Source organism: Procambarus clarkii, chromosome 34 (assembly GCF_040958095.1).
Source record: "Procambarus clarkii isolate CNS0578487 chromosome 34, FALCON_Pclarkii_2.0, whole genome shotgun sequence".
NCBI lineage: Eukaryota > Metazoa > Arthropoda > Malacostraca > Decapoda > Cambaridae > Procambarus > Procambarus clarkii.
In genome coordinates this window covers 26,667,713-26,679,707 of record NC_091183.1, presented here as the reverse complement: position 1 = coordinate 26,679,707, position 11,995 = coordinate 26,667,713, and positions in this window count along the sequence as shown.

The window sequence follows — 11,995 nt, the reverse complement described above, 5'->3', positions numbered from 1 at the left end:
GTGCGATTGGCAAAGCGCAGGAATATATTTCACAAAGGCTTTTGGCACCAAAATACAGAAGAAATATTTGTAGTGTCACATATTGACAGAACACATCCAATCCCGACATATAAAATCAAAGATTTAAACAACGAGTCGATCAGTGGCATGTTTTATGAGCAAGAATTGATTCCAACATCCCTCCCAGACTATTTTCCTGTAACGGTATTACAGTCTAGGAAAACATCGAAAGGACACAGAGAATATTTCGTCAAGTGGAGAGGGTACCCAGATTCTGCCAATAGCTGGATTAAAGCTCAAGACATCGTCAAATTTAACAAAAAATGACAGTTCAAGAGGACTCTCTCGTAGAGAAACATCATCAGTTGTTATTTTTATTAAACAATTTATCACCCAAGAAGCGGAATAAACTAATCAAGGCTTTAAAACGGCAAGAAATTGAATCAATTTGTGAAATTTTTGCCAATTTTCTGAAACGAAACATCCCAGTTCAACCTCAGATAATTAATGGCTTACAGAGATATCAGAATGACATACGATCTGTAGCGCGTAAGAAAACTCCTTTATACAAAAAGAAGCTCATACTGACCTCCAGACGTGGTGGGGCGATATTAGCAGCTCTGCTACCTTTGGCTGTATCGTTAATTTCCTCCCTAATAAGGTAATTGCGTAAATAAGTAACGAGAGAATAAAATGGTGAAAGAATATTGCCTGGTACCACGATTCATAGCTGAAAAATATTTATTTAATAAAAACAAGAACGCACCATCACCTCCTAATGCGGTGGGTCTGCCCTCCCCCGGAGGTGATGGTAGTGAAAGTATGTCCTTCTCTTTAAAAAACGAATCCAACTCAAGTAATAATATTGGGGGAGCCCGTAACCTACCCACCTGCAACTCTGGTAGGGGTGATGGGGGGGGTGGGGGAAGAGGACACTCCTTCCTCCCACCTGACAACAACGGGCTGTGGGCGGTGTTGCCGTAGTAGCACCTCCAGACGGGCGGGGCTGGTCACACACCCTTTAAATGACATTGGGGCCTCCGGCGACCGTCGCCCGCCGCCACCCTTAAAAAGAAAAAAAAAAACGCGGGCTGCCCGGCGCGACCATCGCCTTTTAAAAAAAAAAATAAATAAAAAAAGGGGACATTCCATCCTCCCGCCCGTAGTGCAAGTAATTGTTGCTGGGCCACTCCTCATAAAGCCACCATCACGCCCCAAAATCCAAGTCTGGACAACTTAATAAATGTGAATTTTAAAATTGAGGAAATTCCTCATGTCAAAGCATTATTGAACATGTCTGGACAAAACAGCCAACAGGTGATGTGGGATAGTCGCGGAAATTTATTAAAGCCTGTACAAAATTTAAATATTTTAAATATAATTAAAACTCTAGCCTTCACAAAGGGACAATTTAGGGCAAGTGACAAGGAAGATGTAAGGGTTTTACTGAGGGTGGCTGGCATAGACCCAACCCTCATACGTAATTATCGCGCCAGATCACAGTTAAAAGGGGGGAGGGGTATCCATAGGAGACCCCATTGGGAGCCGTATTGAAGACCTATATGAAGGCCATCTTAAAGACCACCATATTCAGTTGCATATCCACCATGGAGCAAGCTTCTAGACCCACTCCTCCCCCAGCTACACCCCCAGAAGACAAATCTCCCTTATTAAAGAAGTTGGTTGCTACTCAGCGGTACTACAAGTATGTCGAACACAAATGTAGATTGATATATGCATTGTTATGACCGTCTTGTGTTGAGTGCCCCTCCAGAACGGTTTTTTAAGTCATTTGGAGAGACGGTGAAACGTTATGAAGAATATTCATCCCAGGAAATCCAGACGGAGATATGGCAAATGGAAAAATTAACCTTCCAACATCGAGACCAGATTACAGCCTTCGAGACTGGACGGAGTGTGTATGGACTTTTAAGGTAAGGAAGGCAGCCTCTACCCCACACCCCTACATTCCTCCCCCTCCAGGTGGGGGACACAGGTGTATTTAAAGGCCTCCACCGTCACCCTCGGTCACCATAGTTGACGACGACTCTCACTCGTTCCTCTCAACCGCCCCTCCGCCATGGCTTTATCGTCCATTAAGTCAATAGACAGCGACATCACCGACACCCACGCCTTTGGGGTCGGTGATGTGATCGTTTACGATCTCCCCGCTGCTGTTGTGCGTCCCTATGGACTGGCAAGTGTAATATGGAAATGTTACAACTATGCCCGTGTGGAACGTGAAGGACTGACTCGTGTCAACAGGGCCACAATACGTTACCGGTCTACCCCAGGGGACATTGAAGTAAAGATAGCTCCCCTACCCTCCGACGGTCAAGACATTGTCGAAGAGCCAGTCTTGTTCTTCCGCCCCACCATCGTGGCGCTAATTTCTGCTTTCGGTGCAGGAGCACCCTTCGAGTCCAACCCTATAGCTCAGGAGCAAGTGCAGTCTTCCGCCAACATCCACTACATCGCCAATGTCACCCTGGATACCGCCAAAAATCGCCTTTATTGGCTGAAAACAGCCCTAACAAAGGTTGGCAATCTTATGGTAAGAACTCCAACCATGTTTCGGTTGGTGGTACCCCATGGGCTGGGGGCCTCCCGTGATGGCATGGACAACTGGCACAAGGACGGCGGGCCCATGCTCATTTCGCTCAACGCTGAGCTGGGCAAGCATAACAAGGAGCTGGTAATCCTCAAACGTCCCTCTACCGTCACCCCATCGATGGTACCCCTCCCGAATGATGATCCCAGGGGAGAGGGTGATAGTAAAACTATCACCCTAGATGCAGTGGTGGGGGAGGGTGCCACCACCCCAGGAAGCTCTTCTCGTTCTACACCACCAGCACCACCAGCTACCCCCAGGAAGAAGAGACACCTACAAGAGTACTCATCCACCTCCAGCGCTACTCCACCCCCACCCACAACATCTGGCACAGCCAAACGACGGATCGAAACCACTATTGACTTCGACCCCCTCTCAAATCATCGTATTGACACCATCCTCGATGGAGAGTCACAGGAAATATTCCTGTTATCCTCATCACCGAAAAAACAACGAAAGCTGTAACCATCATCACTCAAAGAAGAGGTGCCAGCACCGCCGCAGTCAGTAATAGCAGCAGCAGCAGCAGCAGCAGTACCTCCATCTACAACAGCCTCGGTGGTGGTAGCAGTAGCAGGTCCACCGACGACGGTGACAGTGTTGTCAGCGGTGACAGCGGCAGCAACAGTACCATCATCGCCGGCAGCGGTAACGGTAGCGGCAGCAGTACCACCAACTACAACGGTTCCAGCGGTGGCAGCAGCAGCAGCAGCAGCAGCAGTACCGTCAGCGGTGGCAGCGGTGTCAGTGGTACCAACAGCTCCCCCAGCAGCAGCGGCAGCGGCAGCAGCGGACGACAGCAGTACCAACAGCTGCTGCTCTTTATATGTAATTTGTTATGGGGGAACAAAATGTAGTTCCCCCTGTTGTAGTTCTTTTAAAAGTAATATTTCCTTAGTAGATTAATAAAATAAAATATAAGTAATGATGTTTTATTCCCACCCCAGTCAGTACATAAGATAACAATGGACGAGGAACACTACATATACCTCACTAGCCTCAACCAAGAAGATATATACAACAACACAAGTTCAGCATTTACAAACACCATCCCCACTCTACATTTAAACCCTTCCATTAAACATGAAGTGGCCTTAGTCAACATACTCCTACCCAGACGAATTAACGCTATCATCAAGGATGAGGGGGAGTCTGGTATAGACGTCTATGCTACTTTTAAGCGAGGAACTCTTTCTAAAAGCCCAGAACACCTCATTTACACCTTCCTCCCCAAAACCAACATATTATCCAGAAACATCACATTCATCACGAGTGAGCTTAGCCGACAAATAATCACCGACATGAAGCTTAGCTTCCGAGGTGATTTCAAAATATACTTCTCAGAAAGAGAACCAATCCTCACCTATGATCAATCCTTAGAGCGAGTATTACTAGCCTCAACTCTTAACAATGAAGGCACTGGTTCCTTATATTCTCTTAGCCTTCAATTTAAACACAGAATAGCTAATGTACTTGGTTTTGACAGCAGTCGCAAATACACCATTTATCAGGCAAAATCAGATGACATTACAGCAGCCTCCAAGGTCGTGGCCTCATTCCCCCCAGACAATGACGGAGGTTGTGACTATTTACTCATTTATAGTGACGTCATCGAGCCGGATCGTTACGGGGGACAAATTGTAAATATCTTAGATGCAATCAATTATCATGACTCTTATTCTAGAGGGGCTCATCCCCTAGTGTACAAGACATTAAATACTAACACGTTGGAGAAGGTGAGTATTAAGATAACAGATCAGTTTGGACGAAAGGTTAGTTTTGAAGATGGGAGGTCGGTTACGGTAGTCTTACACCTCCGCCCTAAGGTATAACAATATAATCTATATAAATATAAATATATATATATATATATATATATATATATATATATATATATATATATATATATATATATAGAAGTGTTTACCCACATCATCGGTTATTATAAGAAGAGGAGTCGGGATGCGAGTACCTTTCCACACACCCTCCCAGAAGGAGTATGGGGAGATCTTCTCCCCCCTCTCTGGGAGATACGGGGTGAGGGGGGGAGCGATGAATGACATACGCACATTCCAAGCGCCTTATCTCAGATCTGGTGGTGGTTTTTTTGGGACCTTAGCCGGCTTGGCTCGACGAGCCATACCATTTTTCATGAAAACTGTAACACCGACTGCTATCGATTTTGGGAAAAATGTTCTTGGTGATTTAACCAGTGGTAGACGGGATGTAAAGAGCGCTCTGAGAACTCACGGTATTGATGCTCTTAAGACTGTGGGGAAGAAATTGGTAGCAGGCGGGAAAATTAAAAGACTCTCTAGGAGAAGAAAAAATAAAAATAATAAATGTAAACGAGCCCTTGGGTATAAAAATGATGTATTTTCACTACAGTAAGCAGTCATACTTCACCTTTCGGAGGAGATCATGGCGGAGGCTAGTGGAGCTGGGTTGAAAATCCCTGTAGAATATTATACTTCCAGTATTATTGACCAATTTCCTAGAAGTAACAGAATACGTAATGTGGAGAGTTCAATTGCCTCCACACAGCAAATAGACATTCTACCTGTTAACCTCCCTATTAATCAACGTTTGCGGGATAATTACTTAGAATTCCGCATCCCTGGAACCCAGGGCGCCTTCTTAGATTTAGCTAATATTGTTATAGATTTTAAGGTATCTTTAACGAAAGATGACGATACCACAAAATTGGAAGAGGATGACCATGTGGAATTTGTTAATGGGTTGTCAAATACCATGTTTAAAGGTGTTCAGGTGTTTTTAGGAGAGCAGGTAGTTGAAACAAATTCTAATTTTAATTATTGGTCGTTTATTAAATTAATTACCTCCATGCCTCCATCAAAAATGTCTTCCTTGGGGAGGATTGGAGCCTTTCGTAGGGACTGGAGTGATGATGGTGTAATCCCTAACGAATTTACTAATACATTTTTTACTGGGGCAACCGCCAAGGATAAAAAATTTATGACCGATTTAAAAGGTAAAGGATTGTCAATGTGTTTTCCCCTACTATTGGACGTAACAACCCTAGACCAATACATATTAGATAATATAGATGTGCGCCTAAGATTGGAGCTCTCCCCACATCCTTGGGTGCTAAATACAAGTGTGGACGATGGCTCTAAGTATCGGCTGCATATGGATTATGCTAAGTTGTGGGTAACACGTGTGTTCCCCTACCCAAGTGCTTACCTAGCCTTAAACAGCTCACTGTTAGCATCCCCCGACCCCATAAGCTATAATTTCAATAAAACCATTTCTAAAACATATGTCCTAGCAGGGAATCAAACTAGTCTCTTAATTGATCAGCCTTGGGCGCAAGTAATTCCTCACAGGATATTCATGGTAATTGTGCCAATGAATTATTTTGCTGGCCTTCACCAAGGTAATGGATTATATTTTGAAAATGCAAAACTGAAAAATATTGCCATGTATTTGAACAATAACGCAATTTACCGAATTGGTGGTGATTTCGACAATCATTATGCCCGCCTTTATTACGAAACTTTGAAGACATTAGGCTTAGAGCGTGATTCACTTCTAGCCTATGACACTTTTAATAAGGGAAGATCGATATTCGCCTTTGACTTAACAACCATTCAAACAAAGGATTCCCTCCCTGTGGAGAAATCTGGCAACTTGCGTATGGAGCTTGAGTTTGGCGGTGGTGTTACATATAACAGACTGGTTTTACTGTTTGGGGAAACGACCGGGGTACTATCCATCGACGGACAGAGAACTGTTCTGTGTGACGTGCGAGCTTAAAAACATAATGAATTGTAATGATATAAATATTAATTTAAAAAATAATCTAGGGGATCGAGCACTCTACCTAGGTTGTTATAATGCTGATGAAATAGAACATTTAAATATCTCATCAAGAAAACCTATTGTTCTCATAACTAATATTTTACCATCACATAGCAGATTAACTATGGGACATTGGGTAGCTATTTATGTTGATAAAGTTAAACATCGAATGTTTTTTTTCGATAGTTATGCAATGTCGGCGGTTACTTATGGACATTATTTTCAAGGATTTATTAAAACTAACACAATAACAAAGGTGTTTGGAATGTGCTACAGACTCCAGAGTGATTTTACCCTTGCTTGTGGACTGTATTGCGTAATGTTCGTCCATAGGGTGAGTCACCTGGGGTTGCCTTCAACAGTACATTACTTACATAATGTATTTTCAAGCGTTAGTTTAAAATTAAATGATAAACGTGCCCTCGCTTATGCGAGACGATATTTTCCTATGAAACATCACTGTGTTAGGACATTTTGTAGAGGAGTAAGGGTTGGTTCTTATAGGTGGTGTAGAGAATATTTTTGTTAGCTAGGCAACCCACCTAACAGGGGGATTACCCCCATATAAAACCCCTCTCACCCCACAACCTCCCTAGAAGACCCCCATCCCCCTTATCCTACAAATGGAAGGCGTCTCCCCAGAAACACACGCAGGGAAGATTGAAGTCCTTGAAGGGCCTGGTTAGTATTACCCTCACTTTCTGGTAAAGATTTATTTTTTCCCACAATAGAAAGTTTGCTCAACCTCTATTTTACCTCTTCTTTTTTCAGTGCAATTCTTAGGACCTGTCCACATTTGTAGAGTAGTAATTCTACGAGGAAGGTCTGCCCAAACAAGATGCTGTTAAGTACCCTAATTGATGATGCCTGCTGTAGAGGACACAAGGTCGCTCCTGCAGGGGGAGAGGTATGTACTAGCAGTTCTTAGAGGAAATAGAATATTTTTCAAATAAAAGATATAGTCCTATAAATTATTTTCCCCATCTCTTTCCAGAACACTTCAGATGAGAGTCAGAAGGAAAGTCGTCCAAAAGGCAACCAGCCAACTCACCCCACTCCCCCAAGAGAGGGGGAAGGGGGTCAAGACCTCCCCCCACTCACCACGGATGGGGAGACGTCAGAATTCTACTCAGATGAGGAAGGGGAGGTGGAGGGGGGAGAGGGATAGGGGTCATAATTAACTTCTTATACATCATTTGTGATTTTTACCTAATAAAACATTAATAAATTCTTTGATTTTTTTTTAACCCCTGGAGGAGATTTATAATTTAATACCCCTATATAAGACCCACTCGACCTCCGCTGGGTGTGGAACTCTGTTACGGTAAAGTCAAGGCCATTAGGTGCGAGGAAGGGTACGTGCGACCACCCTCACCGGGAGGAACCTGTTTTACACCTGCCCCATAGAGGAATGGGGGGGGGGATAACTGGCACTCACCCACGAGTGTTTATTATACAAATAAATTCATTTTTACTTAAATATATTGTCATACTTTACTGTATAAATGAACATGATCATAGTGGCACATAATAGATACCTATCTTCACTGTTTTTTCGACTGCTACCACTCACACCTTGGGTGACCTAATATGGAGTGGCACTATGTGGCTCCCCGCTTCTGATTTTCTTATCTGATCGACATACATAGGTGGGGCTATCTGTCACCAAAATATCTACTCGCATGGTCCAGGATTCCTAGCCGTAGAGAAGTGTACTCACCACACATGACATGTAGACTTGTGCCTTGGTGTGCACTGTCAGTTTGGCATTTTCCCAAACGCGTTTTGTGAGCCTGGCCAGTGTTGTTGCGGCCTTCCCGATACGCCTGTTGAGCTCAGTGTCCAGGGAAAGGGTGTCTGAGATTGTGGAGCCCAGGTACACAAACTCGTGAACTGCCTCTTGCACATAGTCTGCTATGTTTATACAGGGTAGCTCAATGGCGTCTTGTCCCAACACCTTGTGTCTTCTTCAGGATGATTGTCAGGCCGAATGCGGAACAGGCTGCGGCAAAGCGGTTGAGTAGCTGCTGCAGGCCTTTTGCTGTGTGTGTGGTGATCGCTGCGTCATCGGCGAAGAGGAACCCCCTGAGGATTTTCATGTGTACTTTTGCGTTTGCTCGGAGTCTGGATAGATTATAGAGCTTTCCATCAGATCTTGTACGGAGATAGATACCTTCTGTGGTTGTTCCAAAGGCATGCTTTACGAGGATCGCAAAAAAGATGCCGAACAGGGTTGGAGCAAGAACACACCCCTGTTTAACACCACTGTTGATGTTGAATGGTTCAGAACTGGATCCGTCGTACAGGACTGTCCCCTTCATGTCATTGTGGAATGATTGTATCATGCTGAATAGGGTGGGTGGGCAGCCAATTTTCGCCAAGATCTTGAAGAGTCCGTCCCTGCTCACGAGGTCGAAGGCCTTTGTAAGGTCAATGAAGGCGATGTACAAGGCTTTTCTCTGCTCCCTGCACTTTTCTTGAAGCTGTCTCAGGGAGAACACCATGTCAGTGGTCGATCTCTCTGCTCGGAAACCACACTGTGACTCGGGGTACACTTTTGGCAAGAATCTGAAACTGAATATATATATATATATATATATATATATATATATATATATATATATATATATATATATATATATATATATATATATATATATAACACACATTATAGGCCTAGGGGCCGGACGTGTGGCGGAGGAGCTGCTGCCTTTTCAGCCATTACCCTGAGACATCTTGGCCTCACCGTACCAAGACTCAACCATATTCACCGTGAATACACCAAGCAGACGTGGGAGTGGCCAGAAGTGCCTACGGTGTACCATCTATGTGAAAACTTATCAAAACAGGTGGGTTCGCAGTGTGGAGTGATGAAGGTTGGAGTGAGGGGCCAGGATGGATCCTGCAGGCCTCCCATAGTGAGGGGAGGTGGGGGGTGAGTGAGGGGTGTTGTGTGGTCAGGAGAGCGAGGTGGGGGTTACGTGTGTGCCAAATAGTGTTTTGTGTTTTTCTTTTTTGAAAGTTTTGTTGAACAAGTTACGTTGTCAGCCATAATTGGCGCAACATATCTATCATATTGTGAGTACATCACACGTGCAGTGAGTCAGCTTACAAGTGTGTGATTCATTCATTATTGTGCAGTGATATACGGGGAATTATACCGGTGTTAGTGTCGCCCTGACCCCCGCCCCCACCCAGCGCCCAGGCCGGGAAGTACCTGCTCTCCTCCTCCTTCCCACCCCACCACGTCGCCTCCAAACCCACGAGGCCACCTTGCCACCCGCCCATAGAACCCGGGAGGCTACCATGTGTGTCTACGCCACCCACTCACCCAATGTATACCCACATATTGTGTAGTGGGTGTATACCCACACTTCGTATAGAGGTGGTATATGTATTACCACTCATCTGAGTAGTAAGTGCCACGGCCAGCTGACTATCCCCCCAGCCTCCAACCGCCGCCCACCCTTCGGTCTCCACCCACCGTCCACCTTCCCGCCCAGCGCCCGCCCAGCGCCCGCCCATGTCGCAGCTCTCAACAGACAGCCAAGCTTCTCCAAGCCAAGATGAGCCATCAAGCAGGGGTAGACAAGGCAGATGTTAGACGTGTGACAAGGTATGCTATATCCGGTTGAGGGGCAATAATGTGCGCTTTCATTACCACAACGGAGCCAGGTGTTTGGGTTCTGGGCGCCCTCCCAGGGAGAACACCAGTCAACAGCCCACACCGCCCGTAAGACAAAACACCTCCCAGACCTTCATTCCCACAGAAAACTTATTAGAAGCTATTAAAGCAACATCAGCCAGAACCTTGCAACACATCCCTAAAGCAGCCCGCCCCCATGCAGCAGCCAAATTATCTGCCCTTCTGAGAAAGGTCAACGACTCTCCTGGAACGACCCAAGCATGACACAACCTCCTAATGTTTGGCAACATATGTCTAGCCACCCCTGCAAGGAGAGACAAGACCTTAGCTGCCTCAGTCATCAAAGCTATAAATGATTTTCCCAGGGAGGACAACCAGGTGCGCCTTCCCACTCGCGCGAGAAACACCCACGGCAGGAAGAGCAACAGTGCCATATCCGAGACATCAAAATTCAGAACATCAGTCACCAAGAAAATAGAAGAAGGAAACACTATTGGCGCAATGAGTCATCACCAGTGAGGACTCAATTACCGACAGAGATGCCGCAACAGCTCAAGCCCTAAGGGAGAAACACCCACCCAGGGCTCCGCGTGAGGACGACATTGTACAAGTGGGGGCTACCGGAGCAGAACCTCTCTGGGTGGCTGAATCTGTGGTCCATAAAGCAGCCATGTCCTTCCCAACAGGATCAGCAGGTGGGTTCACAGGACTAAAACCCAACCACCTCAAGCAAATGCTCAACAATGCATTGGGTGACATTGCAAAGAACCTCTTGGTGGAACTAACCAGATTCACCAACACATGTCTAGCTGGCAACATACCAGCGACCATAAGACCATAAGAGAGAGAGAGAGAGAGAGAGAGAGAGAGAGAGAGAGAGAGAGAGAGAGAGAGAGAGAGAGAGAGAGAGAGAGAGAGAGAGAGAGAGAGAGAGAGAGAGAGAGAGAGAGAGAGAGAGAGAGTATATGATCCCTCATTTGTCTGTCTGTCTGTCTATCTAACTGCTGTTGGTGGTGGTGGGTTCCTCTCGTATCTCTGTGTGTAATAGGTGTTCATTTTCATTTCCTTCCTGCCAATGATAAAGCTCATCTCTCTCTCTCTCTCTCTCTCTCTCTCTCTCTCTCTCTCTCTCTCTCTCTCTCTCTCTCTCTCTCTCTCTCTCTCTCTCTCTCTCTCTCTCTCTCTCTCTCTCTCTCTCTCTCTCTCTCTCTCTCTCTCTCTCTCTCTCTCTCTCTCTCTCTCTCTCTCTCTCTCTCTCTCTCTCTCTCTCTCTCTCTCTCTCTCTCTCTCTCTCTCTCTCTCTCTCTCTCTCTCTCTCTCTCTCTCTCTCTCTCTCTCTCTCTCTCTCTCTCTCTCTCTCTCTCTCTCTCTCTCTCTCTCTCTCTCTCTCTCCTCTCTCTCTCTCTCTCTCTCTCTCTCTCTCTCTCTCTCTCTCTCTCTCTCTCTCTCTCTCTCTCTCTCTCTCTCTCTCTCTCTCTCTCTCTCTCTCTCTCTCTCTCTCTCTCTCTCTCTCTCTCTCTCTCTCTCTCTCTCTCTCTCTCCTCTCTCTCTCTCTCTCTCTCTCTCTCTCTCTCTCTCTCTCTCTCTCTCTCTCTCTCTCTCTCTCTCTCTCTCTCTCTCTCTCTCTCTCTCTCTCTCTCTCTCTCTCTCTCTCTCTCTCTCTCTCTCTCTCTCTCTCTCTCTCTCTCTCTCTCTCTCTCTCTCTCTCTCTCTCTCTCTCTCTCTCTCTCTCTCTCTCTCTCTCTCTCTCTCTCTCTCTCTCTCTCTCTCTCTCTCTCTCTCTCTCTCTCTCTCTCTCTCTCTCTCTCTCTCTCTCTCTCTCTCTCTCTCTCTCTCTCTCTCTCTCTCTCTCTCTCTCTCTCTCTCTCTCTCTCTCTCTCTCTCTCTCTCTCTCTCTCTCTCTCTCTCTCTCTCTC